Source organism: Pleurodeles waltl, chromosome 4_2 (assembly GCF_031143425.1).
Source record: "Pleurodeles waltl isolate 20211129_DDA chromosome 4_2, aPleWal1.hap1.20221129, whole genome shotgun sequence".
NCBI lineage: Eukaryota > Metazoa > Chordata > Amphibia > Caudata > Salamandridae > Pleurodeles > Pleurodeles waltl.
The window spans coordinates 30,936,318-30,956,658 of NC_090443.1; positions in this window are offsets into that span (position 1 = coordinate 30,936,318).

A 20,341-nucleotide genomic window follows, 5' to 3' on the forward strand; every position below is an offset into this window, starting at 1 on the left:
AGGACCCGAAAATTAGAGCCTGACCAAAAGTTGGCGGCGCCATGTCACGTAGGCTCTCATTATTCTAATGAGACTACTGGATTTGAGCGGCAGAATCGCCTGCGGTGTGGGAGACTAAGTCTTAATCCACTACAGGTGACACCTGTTGTCCCAATCCAGGTTTTGCTCTGGCTTACTAGCAGTTCCTCATCTCTATCCAAGAGCAGGGATGATTGGGAAGCTGAGCGCATGACACAATTGACTCCTCAGGGAAATCGTGGTCACTCGGATCTCATCCGTTTCTTTCCGTTACATTAGTCTCACCTCACATATACAAGCACAAGCAGAGGCAGTATATGTTTTAAGAAGGTTTTAATGAAGCAACTGCATCTTAGATACTAAAGCATGTACTGCAATAACCCTGAGGATAAAGCATGACAAGATTAAAATTGTGACAAGGAGAGTGAAGCATAGAAATAACGCTACCATATTGTCACTAGAGTCAATAGACTAATTCCTACCTAGGCTATATTAGAGCACGCAATGTTAAGCTCTAGTTCTGCCCTACAGGTTCCCCTAAGAAGACATCATTCCACATACCTGAGCAAAGGCATAAAGTCTGCATAAGCAGCTGTAGTGAGCCTTCAGCAATCAGCATACAATCGTGGTCATCTGGCTGGAATCTCCCTCTAACGTGTATGGGACAGGAAAGTGTTTTCATAATAAAACAACTGATGTTCTGAGAAAATGTCCCTACGTAAGGATGTGTATGTTTCTATGAAAACCAGAGACAAAATGTTCCCACGTTTACCGGCAAACTATCTTACAGCAGCCTTGAGAGAATCACAGAGTGAAAGAAATGTCTTGTTTAAGAACACAGTGTTGACCTAGGCAAAGAACAGCTAGATGGAGAAAAATAAACAATCCAGCAAGTGTGGCTGTTGCTAAAATAATAAACAAAGCTGAATAAACTATATCTAGGTTAAAGTGTACAGCGGCAGGCCTAGTGTTCTAAAATAATGTGCATGGAGCTATAACTAAAATGGCTACACAACAGCACAATCTGCTGTAATTACAAGGGAGCTTGTCTGTAAAAAAAACTTGAGAGGGGAAAGTGCAGTGCCTTGCGGAATGATGAGCAACTAGCTCTGAAATTTGTAGACAGGAGGGATGTGTACATGCTAACTACCATCCATGATGAGAGTACTTCATCTGTGCTTGTTTGGGGTCAAGTTGCTGAAGTGCGCAAACCTGTGTGCATTTTAGATTACAATAAGCATATGGGTGGTGTTGACAGAGTAGATCAAAGGTTGGAACCCTACACTGCTATTCGTAAGACTAACGTGTGATATAAAAAGTTGGCTATTCATTGGTTTAATCTAGAAACTTTTATTGCTTTAATTGTGTTTAAGGATTGTTCCCCTGAGTTAAGGATGAAATTTGTTAAATTTCAGGAGTCAATGATAGAGAGCCTTGTTATGGTGGATCATGCAAGAGTTCCTAGAGTAGCAGTTGTGGAGGATGTGGCTAGATTGAAAGATCGCCACTTTCCTGATCAGATTCCTCCCACTCCCAAAAAAGACTTTCCTGCTAAGAAATGTAGAGTCTGTGCCCAAAGAGGTATCCGGAGGGAAAGCCGGATGTACTGCCCGGACTGTCCTTCAAAGCCTGGGCTGTGTGTGGCAGGCTTTCAGGAGTTACCACACACAGAGGAATTACTGAGAACTACTGTGAGCGTAAATTGCCGTTTTATATTTTCATATGTTCAGTTTCACTGTTGGCATTATTGTCATGTATTCAGTTAGAGCTTTTGCGTTTGTAGTTAGTGGTTTCTTTGTTGTTTAAAAACAAAACAAAAAGTGATGGCGGTGTGCGTGGAGTGGTGCTTGGCTGGCGGTGTGCGTGGAGTGGCGCTTGGCTGGCGTTGTGCCTGGAGTGGCGCCTGGCTGGCGGTGTGCCTGGAGTGGCGCCTGGCTGGCGGTGTGCCTGGAGTGGCGCCTGGCTGGCGGTGTGCCTGGAGTGGCGCCTGGCTGGCGGTGTGCCTGGAGTGGCGCCTGGCTGGCGGTGTGCCTGGAGTGGCGCCTGGCTGGCGGTGTGCCTGGAGTGGCGCCTGGCTGGCGGTGTGCCTGGAGTGGCGCCTGGCTGGCGGTGTGCCTGGAGTGGCGCCTGGCTGGCGGTGTGCCTGGGGTGGCACTTGGCTGGCGGTGTGCCTGGGGTGGCACTTGGCTGGCGGTGTGCCTGGGGTGGCACTTGGCTGGCGGTGTGCCTGGGGTGGCACTTGGCTGGCGGTGTGCCTGGGGTGGCGCTTGGCTGGCGGTGTGCATGGGGTGGCGCTTAGCTGGCGGTGTGCAAGGGGTGGCGCTTGGCTGGCGGTGTGCAAGGGGTGGCGCTTGGCTGATGATGTGCATGGGGTGGCTCTTGGCTGATGATGTGCGTGGGGTGGCGCTTGGCTGGCGATGTGCATGGGGTGGCGCTTGGCTGGCGGTGCCAGCCAAACACCAGTCCACACACTCCCATCAACTTGTGTGATTGGTGTATCAGGCATTTGAGCGCATGAAAGTGATGGGCCCTCGAGTGGTGCTGTCTGTCAATACGAGTGTTATAATGTGCTGGGCCCGTGGCTGGCGGCGTGAATGGTCTTGTGCATGTCATGTATGAAAGGTGTGTAAATACACTGTAAAGCGGTTGGTGCCTTGTTGCAACTTTACAGATCACGAGCTGCGAGTCATTGGTTCAGTTTTTTGGCCTTTCTGTTATTAACAGTGCATTTCATTTTTGTGAAATCTCTTGTTAATTAAATTTGATCTACTGAACCATCACTCACCCTCGTGCCAAATCCAAACAGTATGTGTGGTAAAAATGTAAAAACCTGCTCCGCTGTAATCAGGCGTCGCAGCACTCCCTAGACACGCTAGGTCCCTCGGGTGGGACCCCGATGAGGAAGCATGCCATGTGAGGGGTCTTTTTTGTCATAACCTAAGTGTGTTCCTTTTCACAATTTTAGTGTTTGGAACATCACAGAAGTACGTAGACACATCAAAATGGTCTATTACAAAACTACCTGTGTATGGGGGGGGGGGGGGGTGTTTTTGGCCTAGGGAAACCTACCAAACCCAGGTAAAACTAGACACCCCAAGGAGTCCAGGGAGGTGTGGCTTGCGTGGATCCCCCAACATTTTCTTACCCAGACTCCTCTGCAAACCTCAAAATTTGCTTAAAAAACATTTTCCTCACATTTCTTTGTAGGATCACCGTTCCGGCACACCAATTTCCTACCACCCAGCGCTCCCCTCAGTCTCCCAAGTAAAATGATACCTCACTTGTGTGGGTCCCCAAAGCAGAGTCAACCTAAAGATGTATAAAATAAAAATGTGTGCCTATCAACTCTCTGTGCTATCCCCTCAATCTCTACAGGTTTCTGGCCTTTTTCTGTTGCAGGCACCTGGGCCACCCACAAAAGTGAGGTATCATTTTTATCCTGAGACTTGGAGGAGCGCTGGGTGGAAGAAATTTGTGGCTCCTCTAAGATTCCAGAACTTTCTGTCACCGAAATGTGAGGAAAAAGTGTTCTTTTGGCCAAATTCTGAGGTTTGCAAAGGATTCTGGGTAACAGAACCTGGTGAGAGCCCCACAAGTCACCCCATCTTGGATTCTCCTTGGTGTCTAGTTTTAAAAAATGCACAGGTTTGGCAGGTGTCCCTAGGTGGCGGCTGAGCTAAAGGCCAAAATCCACAGCTAGGCACTTTCCAAAAAACACGCCAGATTTCAATGTAAAAATGTGATCTTGCACTTCCTGTCGCAGTCATTAGGCCTATTCACGCAAGTGAGGTACCATTTTTATTGGGAGACTTTGGGGAACACAGAATAGCAGAACAGGTGTTATTGCCCCTTGTCTTTCTCTACTTTTTCCTTCCAAATGTAAGACAGTGTGTAAAAAAGACGTCTATTTGAGAAATGTCCTGTAATTCACACGCTAATATGGGCACCCTGGAATTCAGAGATGTGCAAATAACCACTGCTTCTCAACACCTTATCTTGTGCCCATTTTGGAAATACAAATGTTTCCTTGATATCTATTTTTTACTCTTTATATTTTACCAAATGAATTACTGTATACCCGGTATAGAATGAAAACCCATTGCAAGGTGCAGCTCCTTCTTTGGCTCTGGGTACCTAGGGATCGTGATGAAACTACAAGTCCAGCAGATGTAACAGTACATTGCTTTTGAAAATCTGACATGGCAGGAAATGGTTACAGAGTAATACGTGGAGAGAAATGGCTGTTTTTTCATCACAATTTCAATATATTTTTATTTCAGCTGTTTTGTTTCTTTTAGCTGTTATTTTCTTTAGGAAAACCCAGTAGGATCTACACAAATGACCCCTTCCTGAATTCAAATTTGTGTTTAGTTTTCAGAAATGGTTAGCTTCCTGGTATCCAGCATTGGTTTCATACCCATCTCTGTCACTAACTGGAAGGATGCTAAAAGCACACAAAAAACAGTAAAAATGGGGTATGTCCCAGTAAAATTGCCAAAACTGTGTTGAAAAAATTGGGTTTTCTGATTCAAATCTTTCTGTTCCTGAAAGCTGGAAAGATGGTGATTTGAGCACCGCAAACCGTTTGTTGATGCCATTTTTAGGAGGAAAAAAAACACAAGCCTTCTTCTGCAGCCCTTTTTTCCCAAAAAAATTCCAAAACAAACTTTTTGCTGTATTTTGGCTAATTTCTTGGTCTACTTCAAGGGAACCCACAAGTGCGAACTGCCCCAAATAGCCAAAAAACAGGGCTGGCAGCAAAGGGGTTAAAACTACCAACTCAACATAGCAAAATAAAACCTTTTGCCAGGTCAAAACCTTCTTTTATAATATTAATAAGCCATCCTTAGGTAGCTCTCCAGGCAGGGAGTCTAATATTAAAATAAAGGGCATGTTTCTTTCGTATTTAACATTCTCTGACAGTGAAAACATGAAATTGCAGTTTTCACTGTAGCAAGGCCAGCGGCCCCATTGGCTAACATGCAGTTTCACTAGACAACTTCCATATGGGACTACCAAAGATATTACTTCAAGGTATCAAATGAATGGATACATTAAGCCAGACTCATTGCTGAGATCAGACTTCAGGTAACTTTTAATAGAAAGGTGACTTTAGAGGGACACCTCTTTGTTGTCCAAATCTCTGACTGCCTTTCCTGTCTGCAGCAGTTGTCACCTGAGACCACATGCTGCTTTCCTGCGAGGGAGTGTGAAGCACTCCCAGGGACAGGAAACAAAGAGAATTGCTGGCGAGAGGAGGTGTATGACCTCCTCCAGCAGGATGACTATCAAGTGGTGGCCACAGATTTCACAGCTTTAAAGAGGTTGCACCCTCAGTGAAGCAAATGCCGATCACACCGTCACATGCCTGCTCCTCTGTGTCGGCAGGCAGGCTGGCATCTGTTCCAGTGAAGGAAAACTGGCTGCAGAACTAGTTTCCCAGGAGAAGAGGCTCATTATGCTGGGTACAACCCAGTGGTGTGTCCTGAACTCTATCCCACAGAGGAAGGGCAAGACATCTTGAATTTGGGTAAAGAAGACTATCCTGGGATTGTTTGGTGGCCAAATCCACCGGAAGTGATGTAAAGTGAGTAGGGTTGCTCATGGGAATACAGCCCCATTGGCTAATAAGTCCTCCCCTCCCAAAAACGAGAAGATGACATAAAAGTGGCACATCAATCCCACGGTCCTCAGTTCACTGCTGGACTGGAAAAAAATACAGAGGAAGGGCTGCCCTGCTGCTCCTTGGAATCAGCAGAGAGAGGCTGCACCAAAGATTGGAAAGCACCTGCTGAACGTGAGGGATCTGCAAAGAGGAATATGTCTGTTGTGCCCACCAGTGGAAAAGGGATCCAAAGGTGTAGGGACAGAAGAAGTGACTCCAAGGGCTGGTTGGTGATTCCCCCTGTTCAGTGCCTAGGACATAAAGCTGAAAGAAGTCTACTCTCCCAGCGACCAGGTGAGCAGAGTTAAGTACCTGGTCTTACCCAAGGACTAACAAGAGGACTTAAAAAATTGATTGTGCAAGAACAGGACCAGACCAGAGGAGTCGAAAGGTGGATTCTGGAAGAAGAGGACCTGAAAAAGAAGGGGACAGAGTCCAGTCCATGATGGAGTGTCCAGATGGGGCCAGAGCCACTACCCACCCTTCTGTGGATGAAGATACGGGTCGACGGGGATGGAGATCAGCTGTGGAACGCAGGAGCTGCAGAGAAGTCCTTGGAATGGTGCAGATAATGTCCCACGTCAGTCGCCAGATCGCAGATGGTCAGTGGTTAAGAGAACAACCAACAGCCTTGGCAAATGCAAGATTGGGGCAAAAGAAGAGTTGCAAGGCTGAAGAGGACCAGCAAGGTCCAGGAGACTCGACCCTTGGAGGGGAGCCCGTGCTGACCCTCAGCAGTTGGAACAGCTAGAAGAAGCAGTCCCACCCCCAACGGGCTACTCACTGGCAGCAGGCACAGTAAGTTGCAGTGAAGCCCAATCAGCACAGAGGAGGGACTGTCCTTGCATGTGTGAAGTGTTGGGGACCGGGGCTACTCAGAGCCTGAAGATCCCTTGGAGCAGGAGACAAGCCTTGGTTGCTGCAAAAGTCACGGTGCACAGGGGTACTGTTCTGCAAGAAGACGCAAGGGCTCACTGTCTCCCTAAATGGGCAGAGAGGACCGAGGGGACCACTCCAGACCACCACCTGTGTTGCAGGATCCATGCAGTTCCAGAGGAGAGCAGATCCACGCAGCCAGACGTCATTGCTGTAGGTGCCTGGAGATGCAGGGGAGTGACTCTTCCACTCCAAGGGAGATTCCTTCTTGCTTCTTGGTGCAACTGAAGTCTTGCCAACCCCAGTGGATGCACAGCCATGGAAATGTTGCAGTTGCTGAAAGGAGTAGGAGAAACAATGTTGCAAGAAGTCATCTCAGGAGTTGCAGTCTTGTCGGTTCCTGAAATGTCCAGTTCCAGTTCCAGTGGCCAGGAGCTGAAGTTGACGATGCAGAGGAGTCCTGGTGGAGTCTTGCACGCTGAATCTGGGGACCCACCCACAAGGGAGTCCCTAAATAGCCCAAAAGGGGGTTTGGTCACTGCACGGTGATCACCTATCAGAGGGGGTCACGGATGTCACCTGCCTGACATGCCCACTCAGATGCTCCCAGGGGCCTCTGTACATCTTGTTTTTAAGGCAGCAGAATCAAGACGCCACCTGGTGGAGCTGTGAGCACCACCCCTGGGGTGGTGATGAACAGGGGAGTGGTCACTCCCCTTTCCTTTGTCCAGTTTCGACCCAGGGTCCCTGTGCTGGTGCAAACCAGTTTACGCAAGGAGGACACCAAATGTGCCCTTCAAAGCAAACTGGTGGCTTGGGGAGGATATCCATCCCAAGCCTTGTAGCACCTAATTTCAAGGTAGAGGGTGTTGCCTCCCCTCTCCCACAGGAAATCCTTTGTTCTGCCTTACCCTGCCTGAGCAGAAAATGGTGGCAGTAATAACTTTAGGGACACCAGGGTCAGGGAGGACTCCTATGACTCTAGGAACCTGACTAAAATAGTCCCTCCTTGCAAGGTGATAAATGACATACTTAAGTGGTTCACTGTCTTGCAGAGGGCCTGAAAAGTACAGAGAGTCCCTCAAAGACAGCGGGCAGCTATCTTGTGGTTTTTCATCTCTGATAAAGGCAGAGACAAATTCCTCACGGTCAGGGAGGACGATGCAGATGACTATCGGGCATTAAAGAATGCACTCTTAGATGGGTTTGGGCTAACCCCAGGACACTACAGGATCAGGTTCAGGGAGACTAAAAAGGAGTCCTGCCATGATTGAATAGATTTTATGGACAACTCTGTCAAGGCCTTGGAAGGCTAGCTGCATGGAACCAAAGTACATGATTACCAAGGCTTCTACCTTATTTTGAGAGAGCACATTCTTAGTAATTGCCTTTCTGATCAACTGCATCAGTACCCAGTGGACTCCGATCAGACCTCTCCCCAAGAACTGGGAAAGGGAACGAGGGCAGACAAATGGTCCACACCAGGGTGGGTAGGAAAGCTCCCATGGGGTGACCAGAAGAAGGAGTATTCTGTCAAGAATCAGGACAAGGGTGTGGACAAACCTGAAGAAAAAGAGTCTTCATCAGGCCCCCAAAATATTTCTGAGGGTGGGTCTAAGTCTTCTTCCTCTTCCCATAAGAAACCTTGGTGGTACATTTGTAGACAGAAAGGCCATAGAGCAGGTGACAGTACCTGTCCTAAAAAGAGGACAAAGCCTACTACCACTACAACCACCACTTCTACCCCCAGTGCCCCTAGCAGTAGCAACAATAGTGGTAGCAGTAGTCAGGTCAAAAGTGTAGCTGGGCTCACATTGGGGACTATAGTGGGCTCTGGATTAGTCAGAGGGACCACTGAGGCAATTCTGGTATCTGAGGGTGGCACTGACCTTGCCACCCTAGCTGCTTGTCCACTTAACAAGGATAAGTACAGGCAGCATAATTTAATCAGTGGTGTTAAGGCTGAGGCCTACAGAGACGCAGGTGCCAGTGCCACAATGTTGACTGAAAAACTGTTGTCACCTGAACAATATCTACGTGGTCATATGTACCAAGTGACTGATGCTCATAAGAACAATCAGTGCCATCCCATGGCAGTTGTTGACATCAGCTGGGGGGCTGTTACTGGCCCAAAGAAAATTGTAGTGTCCACTGATCTACCTGTAGACTGTCTGTTGGGTAATGATTTGGAGACTTTAACTTAGGCTGAAGTGAAGTTGGAGGCTCATGCAGCAATTCTGGGCATCCCTGGGCATATCTTTGCTTTAACCAGAGCACAGGCTAAAAAGCAAAGGGAGCAAGGAGCACTGGAGTCTGGAACAACGGCCTAGGAAGCTCCTAAAAAGAGATGCAGGCAGGGTAAAAAGTTCCCCCTTGCTCATCCTTCCACAGAGGATTCCACTCCTGTGGGAGAGGAACCTACTTCTTGGGTGGAACCTACACCAAAGAAGCTTAAGGCTGATACAGCTGAGCTCTTAGGTGCAGGGGGACCCTTCAAAAAAGAACTTAGTCTAGAGCAGAAGACCTGTCTTATTCTAGAAAGTCTAAGGCAGCAACTTGCATCTCAGGAAGCAGGAGATGTCAGTGGGACCCATAGGGACTACTGGGACAACAGCCTCCTTTATCCTGAGGCAAGGGACCCCCCAATCCTGGTGCCATGAGGAGGTTGGTCATATCTCATAGGTTTAGGGAGTTCTTGTTAACTTCAGCCCATGACATTCCCTTTGCAGGCCATTTGGGGCAAAGCACAACTTGGGACAGACTTGCCCCTTACTTTCACTGGCCCTAAGTGCCTGAAGTCACAAAGGACTTTAGTCACTCCTCTGTGACCTCTAAAGCCAGTGGCAAGACAAGTGGCACTCCAAAGGCCCCTTCAATTCCACTACAAGTGGTTACGGTACCATTTGAGAGGGTAGGGGTGGATATAAATAGGCCCCTGAACCCTCCAACTGCATCTGGGAATACATTTATACTGGTGGTGGTGGATCATGCCACCAGTTACCTAGAGGCAATTCCTCTTAGGACCACTACAGCCCCTGCAGTGACCAAAGCTCTCCTGTGAATCTTTTCCAGGGTGGGTTTTCTCAAGTTTCTTAGAGAGGTGGTATCAGACAGAGGTGCAAACATCATGTCTGCATACCTTAAAGCCACGTGGAAGGAGTGTGGTGTAACATACACATTTACCACCCCTTATCACCCACAAACAAATGGGTTAGTTGAGAGGTTCAACAAAACCCTCAAAGGCATGATCATGGGACTCAGAAAAACTCAGGAGATGGGATATCCTATTGCCTTACCTCCTCTTCACCTACAGGGAGGTTCCTCAAAAGAGAGTGGCCTACAGCCACTATTAGCTTTTGTTTGGACGTCTTGTTAGGGGTCCACTTGCCCTTGTAAAGGAAGGCTGGGAGCAACCTCCCAAGTCGGGCATAGTGGATTATGTATTAGGCATAAGATCCAGAATGGCTAAATACATGAAGAGGGCATCTACACATCTTCAGGCCACCAAGAACAGCAGAAGCAGTGGCATGACCTGAAGGCTGTACTAACTGTTTACCAGCCAGGATAGAAATTGTGGGTCCTGGAGCCTGTGGTTTCCAGTCCACTGCAAGATAAGTAGAGTGGCCCCCACACTATTGTGGAGAAAAAAGGTGAGATCACCTACCTGGCTGACCTAGGTACTCGCAGAAGTCTCCATAGGGTGCTTCATATGAATCGCCTAAAGCCTCACTATGACATGGGTGACATGACTCTACTCATGGCCACTTATGAAGGTCAGGAAGAAGAGAGTGATCCTGTCCCTGACTTCTCCTACATCAACGTAGATGGTTCAGTAGAGGGAGTTTCTTGCTGACTGTCTCTCTGACCAACAGAAAGATGATTGCAAAAACCTCCTGGGTCAGTTCACTGAACTGTCCTTGACCCCTGGTCAAACCACATGGTGGGAACACACCATTGACACAGGTGACAGCCTGCCTGTTAAAAGCAAAATATACAGGCAGCCTGATAATATCAGGGAATCCATCAGAGCAGAAGTACAAAAGATGCTTGACCTAGGAGTTATTGAGCCTTCAGACAGCCATCAAGCTTGTCATGTAGTCACAGTACTAAATCCCTACTCTCAGAATGGCAAAAAAGAGATGAGGCTCTGTGTAAACTACAGAGGCCTCAATACAGTCACAAAAACTGATGCTCATCCAATCCCTAGAGCTGATAGATACTCTGGCTGCTGCCACGTGTCTAATCGACTTTGATTTGACTACAGAATACTGGCAGATCACGTTATCAGAGGATGCCAAACCCAAAGCAGCATTCTCCACACCTAGTGGGCATTATCACTTCACAGTGATACCCTTTGGTGTGTAGAATGCCCCTGCAACATTCAAAGGTTGGTGAACAAAGTTCTTCAAGGCCTGGAAAGCTGTAGTGCAGCTTATCTTGACGACATAGCAGTCTTTATCACAACCTTAGAGGATCACCTGGTCCACCTTGGAAATGTACTAGAGGCTCTGCAAAAAGCAGGCCTCATTGTCAAGGCATCACAATGCCTGATAGGGCAGGGTAAAGTGGTTTATCTGGGCCACCTGGTAGGTGGAGGCCTGATCCAGACACCCCTGGGCAAAATCCAGACAATCTTGGATTGGGTTGCCCCTACTACTCAGACCCTTCCTAGGCCTGATTGGGTACTATAGTAGGTTCATTAGGTTCTATGGCTCCATTGTAGCCCTTTTAAATGGCCTCACATCCAAAAGGATGCCCAAGAAAGTTTTATGAACAGCTATCTGCCAAAAAGCTTTTAATGGCATAAACAGGCCATGTGCTCTGCTCCCATTTTAAGAAGCCCTGATTACTCAAAGCAGTTCATTGTATAAACAGATGCTTCTGAGGTAGGGATAGAGGCAGTACTCTCTCAACTAAATAATGAGGGCCAAGATCAACCTGTAGCTTTTATAAGCAGAAGGTTGGCCCTCATGGAAAAGCGTTGGTCAGCCATTGAGAGGGAGGCTTTTGCTACGGTCTTAGTCTTGAAGAAGCTGAGGACATACTTGTTTGGCATTCACTTCCTTGTTCAGACAGACCAGAAGCCCCTCCTATGGCTTAAGCAAATGAAAGGGGAAAATGCCAAATTGTTGAGGTTTTCCATTTTCCTACAGGGAATGAACTATACAGTGTAACATAGACCTGGGAGTAACCACTCCAATGCAGATGGACTCTCCAGATATTTCCACTTAGCCAGTGGAGACTCATCTGGGCAAGGTTAGTCTTATTGTCCTTCGGTTGGTGGAGGTATGGGGGGGGGGGGGGTGGTGGGGGGGTGCAGAGGGGGGGTGTTGTGTTGGAAAGTACCCTCTTTTTGGCATGGTTACTCCCACTTTATGCCTGTTAATAGTGTGCTTAGAATGTTTTCACTTGAATTCTGCTAACCAGACCCCAGTTATTGTGCTCTGTCCCTCCAAATTTGGTCACCTTGGACCTTTGTGCACTCCACAATTGGCATACCAGCTTTTGACGCAAGCTGCAATGGTGGCATAATACATACTGCAGCCCATGGGGGACCCCTGGTGTCCCACTGCCCTAGGTACCTAAGTACCATATACCAGGGACTTATAAGGGGACACCTATATGCCAACTGTGGAGTGCACAAACAAACTAAATTTGGAGGGAGAGAGCACAATCACTGGGGTCATGATTAGCAGGATCCCAGTGAAAGCAGTCTAAGCACACTGATAGCAGGGGAAATGTGGGGGTAACCATGCCGAAAAGAGGGTACTTTCCTACACCCAGGAATGCCTGTCTGCCACTTAACACCAAAGCACCTGCTGGAGGTGTCCCCAAGACCAAGGGATCCCTGCCTGATGTCAAAATGGACTCTGGTCACCTGGCAAGAGGGAAAAAACGTACCTACAGTAAACTGCTGAAATCGGGAGACCAGCTCCAGCTGGGCGTGTACTGGACTCCCCCTTTGCAGCACTGGAGACCGAGACCTGAGTCTAGAGGCAACCCCTGATGCTTGTGGATACTAGGATGGCCCCAGGACCACTTACTGCATCCCTGCAGCATCTCCAACATGTCAACATGTTGCACCCCCAGCATCGGAACTACTTATTGGCTGGACCACGTTAAAAGGAGAAAAGTGCACTTCGGACCATAAGACTGCTGAAAGCGACAGGTAACTGTCCCCCTGGACCTCAGTGGTCCCTGTGATTGGCTCTCACGCTATTGTGACTAGTCCAAGTAAGTTCTAACAGGTGTTTTAGCTTGCTGGCTACAAACCACTTGCAACGTTTTGTATCTAAAAGACTAAATTAATTTTGCTTACCTTTGAAAAATCATATCCTTAATTCCCCTAGTTTTTTTTAAATAACATTTTTGATGTCTATTTAAAACTAAAAATACACTATATTTTTATAAATTGGTGTTGAATTGTAATTGTTGTGTTTCCTACTTACCTGTTGTTCTGGTACTTTTAAAAGCTTTACACTTGTTCCTTTGATTAAGCCTACTCAGTGCCTCAGCTGCCCAGGAGTGAGCTATAGGTTTTATTAAAGGAGCCTAACTGGATCTGATAAAGATTGTGACATTATTTCATGGCGAGGTTTCACAATCCAATCACACCACATAATAATCCACTTTCCTACTCTCTGGATTTCTTTTATTAGATTGACATTTTGGAAAGCACTGCTAACATGCACTGCAACAATCCCCAAATCACTCTGGGATTACAGTACTGTTGGACCTGGTACTTTTTGCAGGGTCTCTCCTGGATTGTTGCCTTCTTTTGCTGAACTTTATTTTTGGGCATTTGGACTCTGCACTTTACTACTGGCAACCAGTGCTAAAGTGCTTGTGCTTTCTCCATAAAAATTGGTACAAACACCCATTATGTCACCAGCTAAAGTAGACTTTTATAAGCATCTCAGGCCTGCCACTACAGCCTGTAGTGCAGTTTTAAAAAGCAATTTGAACCTGGCAAAATAAACCTGTTGCCAGACCTAAACCTTCCTTTTTATTACTGACTCATCATCCCTAAGGTAGGGCCTAAAGGGTCATAAGACAGGCGACATGTTATTTAAATAGTAGGAAATGTGGGTTTAAGTTTGACATGTCCTGGTGGTGAAAAACTCCTTCACTTGTTTTTCATTACTGAGGCCTATCTCTCCTACTACCAAACAGTGGATTACTTTATTACACTTAACAAATACTAACTTTGGGTTGGGAGCAGACAGAGGTATGCTGTTTAGACTAAAATTAATTGTAATATAAATCCTCTTTAATTGTAAAGTTGGATTTTAAGTAACAGCTCTGAAAATACCACTTTTAGAAAGCTGGAATTTTCTTGTCCTAAACATTTGTACCTTCTGCTAGTATCCGGGTCACATGACTGTGAATTTACATGCAGGTGGGTTTTGTGTATTTCTCCTACACAGTGAAGCAAAGGGGGTTAGGGGTGGGCAAGATGGGCCATCCTGCCTCATTGGTGGGAGGCAGAGCTGTATCCTGCCCCACTTACATGTCAAAAGGCCGCCTCCAGCACACATAGAGGAAACAAACACCAGCCATTTGTCACCCCAGAGAGTCTGGAGCCTTGACAAGAGAAGGGAAGAAATTTCCAAGACCAGGTGTGGGAATAGGACAAGGTGTTACCCCCCACACACAAAAGCTGGCACCACGTATAAATATTGGACCTCCAGAGTCACTTGTCATTATATTTCTGGACCTGTGGAAGTTACAGACGGACTGCCTTGCTGTCTGATACAACAAGTGTAGTTAGAATGCGTTTATTCATAATAAATACGACCCCGACAAACAGGACAGACCCAGGTAAGCGTCTTCACCTCAACCAACTGTCTCCTCTACTCCGCGCATTCGAACCCAGTTCCCTTAGCGATGCTCGAGCCCAGTGACAGCACAATTCCGCATAAGCTGTGCACGAGCATCGCAACACATCTTCCCCTTAACCAAAGAAAATACAACAAATAAGGAATACATATAACTCTACTAAAGAACAGATTACCAACCCAAAACAATAGTGAGTCCATACCCTCATGCAAAACAGACAAAATCTTGAAATTTACTTGGTGTCTTGACTAAAACGTCCACACTTGCTCGTTTTTCTTGCCAGCAAACCCAAATGATTGCAAACCATTGGCATTGAAACTGTCGGCTATTCGTTTAAGATGCAATCAGGATCTTCGGAAGGCGAATTCTTCAAATCATCTAACCAGTCAAAATTGCATTCCTTGCGTTCTGGAGTGATTTCTTCCCCTTCCTTTCCAAACAAATCAGAATTAACATTTCTACACAAAGACAAAGATGACATGTGCCAAACCTTGCCATCACTCAATAATGCAGAATTGCACAAAATGTTATCTACTTTAAGAGGACCTGAAAATCGATTGTTACTTTTTTTTTTTTATGAAACCTGGTTTCTTGACTCTCACCAGATCACCCACTTTGATGACATGTTCTTTACATTTGTGTTTTGTGTCATAATACAATTTTCTTTGCTCTTGGGAAATTTTAATGTTATGTTTCACTTGTTTGAGTGTCCAATCAACCTTCTTATCACCAGAATTCCAACCCACATTATCTTTTCCCGTAGAAATTCTACCTCTCAACACGAAAGGAGAAAACCCAGTAGAAACACAAGGTATCGTTCTATATGACCATAAATTCCGCAATAATTCACATCTCCAATCCAAATTGTTACAATTAGCCAATTGAATGACACCCTTAACCACCCGGTTGAATCTCTCCACAGCACTGTTCCCGGCAGGATGATATAAAGCAGTAATATTGTGTATAATACCATTTCTATCTACAAACTTTTTGAAAGTACAAGAAATAAATTGAGGACCATTGTCGCTGACTATACACTTAGGTAAGCCCTCCTTCAGAAATACCTTGTCCAGGAAATGCACAATTGAATCTACATCAGCTCTATTAACAATCTCAACCTCCGGCCATTTTGAGAAATGATCAGCCAAAACTAGTAAATACTTTTGCTTATCATTATACATTACTGGCCCTGCAACATCTATGCCTATCCTTTCCCAAGGTCCATTCGGACACGGAATAGGACGGAGAGGCGGCCTTAATGTTACTTGAGCCTTATCGGACAAATTACAGGCATGGCAATCTTTAACCTTCTTTTCAATGTCTGAGTCCAAACCTGGCCACCAGTAAGTATACTTAATTTTGTTTTTTGTTTTACTAATGCCTAGATGACCTTCATGACATATGACAATGATTCTATGTCTCAAAGAAGTGGGGGGAATAACCCTGCCATCCCTAAAAACAAGACCACCTTCAAGGTAGAGTTCATGTCTCAATTCCCAAAACACACCCAAACTATGATCTAACAAATGTTTTTTAGGCCAACCATTCTTGATATTGCACTGAAATTGTCATCCTGGGCTTGAGCTTGCTCCCAAACCTCTTTAGTTATGCCTGGACAATCTTCTAACACATTGGCTACTGTAAAAGTGTCAATATCAGCATCCTCACCACTCAACACATGTAAAGGCATTCTGCTTAAAAAATCTGCCACAACATTTTTTACACCAGGAACATATTGTACACTGTAATTGAAATCTAAAAGTCTAACCGACAAACAAGCTATATGGGGTCAAGCTGCAATTAACCCTTTAGTAGTCAACACTTTAGTGAGCGGCTTATGGTCACATCTTAACCAAACATGATAACCCCAAATGTACTGTCTGAAATGTTCCAAACCCCAAACGCACGCTAATGTCTCTCGTTCGATCACAGAATACTTCTCCTCGGTGGGTGTGATTGAACGCGAGGCAAAAGCTATGATCCATTCAACTCCCTTTTTGTCGATTTGGGATAAGGTTGCGCCAATGCCTTTAGAACTGGCATCCATTGTGACAACACTTTGTAAAGTGGGGTCAAACCCATACAACGGTGGAGCATTAGACACATAATTTTTGATTTCTTCAAATGCTTTGTCGCATAATTCACTCCACACAAACTTAACATTAGCCTTAAGAAGTTGACGTATACGTTTTTTCAGAGACATTGTGCATAAATTTAGCATACAATTCGGCCAAACCTAAAAAAGCTTGTAAATCATCTTTAGATTGAGGTCTAGGAGCATTTTTTTACAGCATCAATTAATTCCAATTTAGGTTTGATACCAGAATCAGAAATCTCATGACCTAAATAATTTTGTTTTCTGCAAATTTGCACTTGTCAATTTCTGCTGTTAACCCATGAGTGCTCAGCCTATGCAAAACACTATCTAAATTACGATCGTGTATTTCTGTCTTTCCCCATAATCAGTAAGTCGTCCTGAAAAATTGGTACATCCTTCATGTTCGACAATACCTTGTGCATTAGTCTCTGAAACATAGCTGCTACAGTAGCCAATCCAAAAGGTACTCTTTTAAACCTGTAACAACCAAAAGGTGTCACAAAAGTTGTTAAACTTCTACTATCAGCATGTAAAGGCACCTGATGGTAAGCCGCTTTAAGATCAATGCTAGAAAACCATCTAATACCTTTAGTGCGAGCTAACATCTCACTTATTTTTGGCAAAGGAAATTGATCAACTAAAATACTCCTATTGAGATCCCTGAGGTCCACACATAGTCTCAATTTCCCTTTTTTTTTTTTTAACAACAACTAAAGGTGCGACCAATTCTGCAGATTCAGCGGGTTCAATAATACTATCTGATTGTAGTTTTTTAAGTTCTTCTTCTACCTGGTCCCTCACGGATACAGGTATGTTTCTGACTTTGTGAATACAGGGTGTGGCATGTGCCTTCAATTGTATTTTGTGTTGGAAACCCTTTAGTTTACCAATTTGGCCAGAAAATACACTGGGAAATCTTCAGTATTTTGTATAACAGATACAGGTGAAGAACTACTGGGGTCCAAAATAATACCCAGCTCACCTTGGTCCTTCCAACCCAGCACAGATGGACCAGTATCTGAAACATATACCTTGCAAAATGCTTTTTTTGTGTTTAAATTTGATTAGCAAATTCCTGTAACCCACTATCTTAATGGGCTCACCCGTGAATGTTTTTGGAGAGATATCCGTTTTTTCAAAACAATTACCTAAAACAGGTTCAAAACATTGCTGCCAAATTACCTTGTTAAGTATTGTGTGCAGGGAACCAGAATCAGAAACAACCGAAATATCTATACCTGCAATTGAGACTTGGCATAATGGTCTACTAGAGTTCCTTTTAACATTCTGTACAATATCATCAACATTAAGAATGCACAAATTAGAATCTGACTCATCCGATGAATTGCTATCACAATCTTTCACGCATTTAACACAAGCGTCACCACCACCAATTTTTTTCCTGCGACACACTTTTGCAAAATGACCCACCACACCACAATTGGAGCATTTCAGGTTCCGAGCTGGACATTTCCTATCATTTGCAAGATGAAACTTGCTCCCACATCTGAAACAAGATCTTTTGTCTTTCAGATTAACAATCTATTTCTCCCTGCGAGACGATTCATTGCTTTTCTTGACGATTGCAATAGTGGTATTGTCATCCAACTTCGAAAATGATTTGTCCTCACTGCGTAGAACAGCCTTTGCGCACCGTCCAGTGAGTTCAGCGCTCTTTACCAAATCAATAACCTCTCGTAACGATGCTTCCCCTCTAGACCAAAGTTTCTCTTGTATATGGGGGTTGGCTGTGTGCATTATGATTTGGTCTCTAATGAGACCGTCATGAAGATTTCCAAACTTGCACGACAAAGCCAAATTTTTGAGCGCAGCAACATAATCTTCAACAGACTCCTCAAGTTGCTGCTTCCTATGATAAAATTTAAAGCGATCAACAGCCACACACACAGCAGGCCTAAAATACTCAGTAAGATCTTCAAGAGCGTGACTGAATACATTACCTTGGTCAGGTGCTCTAGTTTTTTATTAATACTGTTGTAAATATTTAGTCCCCTTGCACCTAAACAATGTAAAAGGATTTTCTTCTTCTTTTCTGGAGTAAGTTCTTCTTCATCTTCAAAAGTAGAAATGTAATTTATAAAATATTCACGCCATTCCTCCCATTTTAAAGTAAATTCTCCATTTTTAGGCATGACTTGCTCAGGAGCAGTAAGATTCCATGCATTTCCTGAAGCCATGACGAAATAAATGATGAAATAAACCTTCACACTGAAATCATTCTTGTACTAGAGAATAAGCACATCAAAAAACCCAAAATGCGTATTCCATTGAAGGTCATTAGACACAAAATACATAGTCTGTAAATACGACATGAGAAAAGACAAGATATCCTTCCTTGTTCAGTTGCTAAGCAACCGTAAATGACTCTTTGCGATGTACAGCGTGCACGACACAGCAGCACGAGAAAACTTGTTGCTAGGAGACATCAAACAAGTCCAAGAACAAACGGCAGAGCGGCGTGTGAAAAAAAAACGTGAAGCTGCTTCAATTAAATGCCGAAAATCGCATTGATTCACACTGAACAACTACTACCGCAATAAAAGGTCCTGCAGTAAACGCAGCACGAGAATACTTGTTGCTAGGAGACATCAAACAAGTCCAAGAACAAATGGCAGAGCGGCGCGTGAAAAAAAAACGTGAAGCCACTTCAATTTAAAGCCGAAAATCGCATTGATTCACACTGAACAACTACTACCGCAATAAAAGGTCCTGCAGTAAACGCTTGAACAGAAACGGGAATCCTCCTCGGATGAAAATCCAGCCTCGAACTTGAACCAAGAATAGCTAAACGCACGGGTTCTTCGTCGGGGTCGTTCTCGCATCGCCAATATTGTTGTGAATAAACGTACAAGTATAGTTAGAATGCGTTTATTCATAATAAATACGACCCCGACAAACAGGACAGACCCAGGTAAGCGTCTTCACCTCAACCAACTGTCTCCTCTACTCCGCGCATTCGAACCCCGTTCCCTTAGCGATGCTCGAGCCCAGTGACAGCACAATTCCGCATGCGCTGTGCACGAGCATCGCAACATGGACCTGCTTACCTTCATCCCAGGCTAACCCAGAGTGACTCCAAGGGTCATTTCGCTGAACCTCTGTGTGAGCTACATGGACACAACAAGCCCTAGAGGCCTCCCTGCAACTGCCCATCTAACTTCCTGCAACTGGACCTGCCTGAGCCCTTCTGGCCTCTGCTGGAGAGAGGCCCTGATTCCCAAGAGGGGCCTCCCCAGGTCCTAGATCCTTGGCTGACATCAGAGTGTACTCCTCTTCAAGAAAAGGTGAAAATGTGGAAGTTTGGGCTCCTTGCAACCAGACCTGTTCGCGCATAGACTCTAACTGCCTGTAAAGACTACCAACGCAAGGCTCCGGTAAGATCTGCCCTTTGCATAACAGCTACTGCCAGTGACAACCGCCATCACAACGCTCCATCAATGACCGTCTGCGATGCCCGACTGGTTTTTCGTGCTACAGTGACGACCGTCTGCAATGCCACACCTGCTCTTTATGCTACAGCAACGAAAATCCACAATGCTCTCCTTGCTCCTCAATGCCTCCTCCACCGCAGAACTCTGAGTCGGACCCTTAAGGTAGCTTTTCAGCTGGCCTAACCTGGTCTCTGTATCTGACCCACAGTCAATCACAGTGAGTCTGAACTTGTGACTTTCCCCTACTCTAGCACAACCAGATAACAAGTGGCACTTTGTGCTTTTTCGGTGTTAGTTTCACAAAAAAACTGAACTTGCATGTCTCTGGTTCTACTGGTTGAATTTTTTCATTCTGGTATCATTTTATTTATGAAAATGTACTCTGTTTTTCTA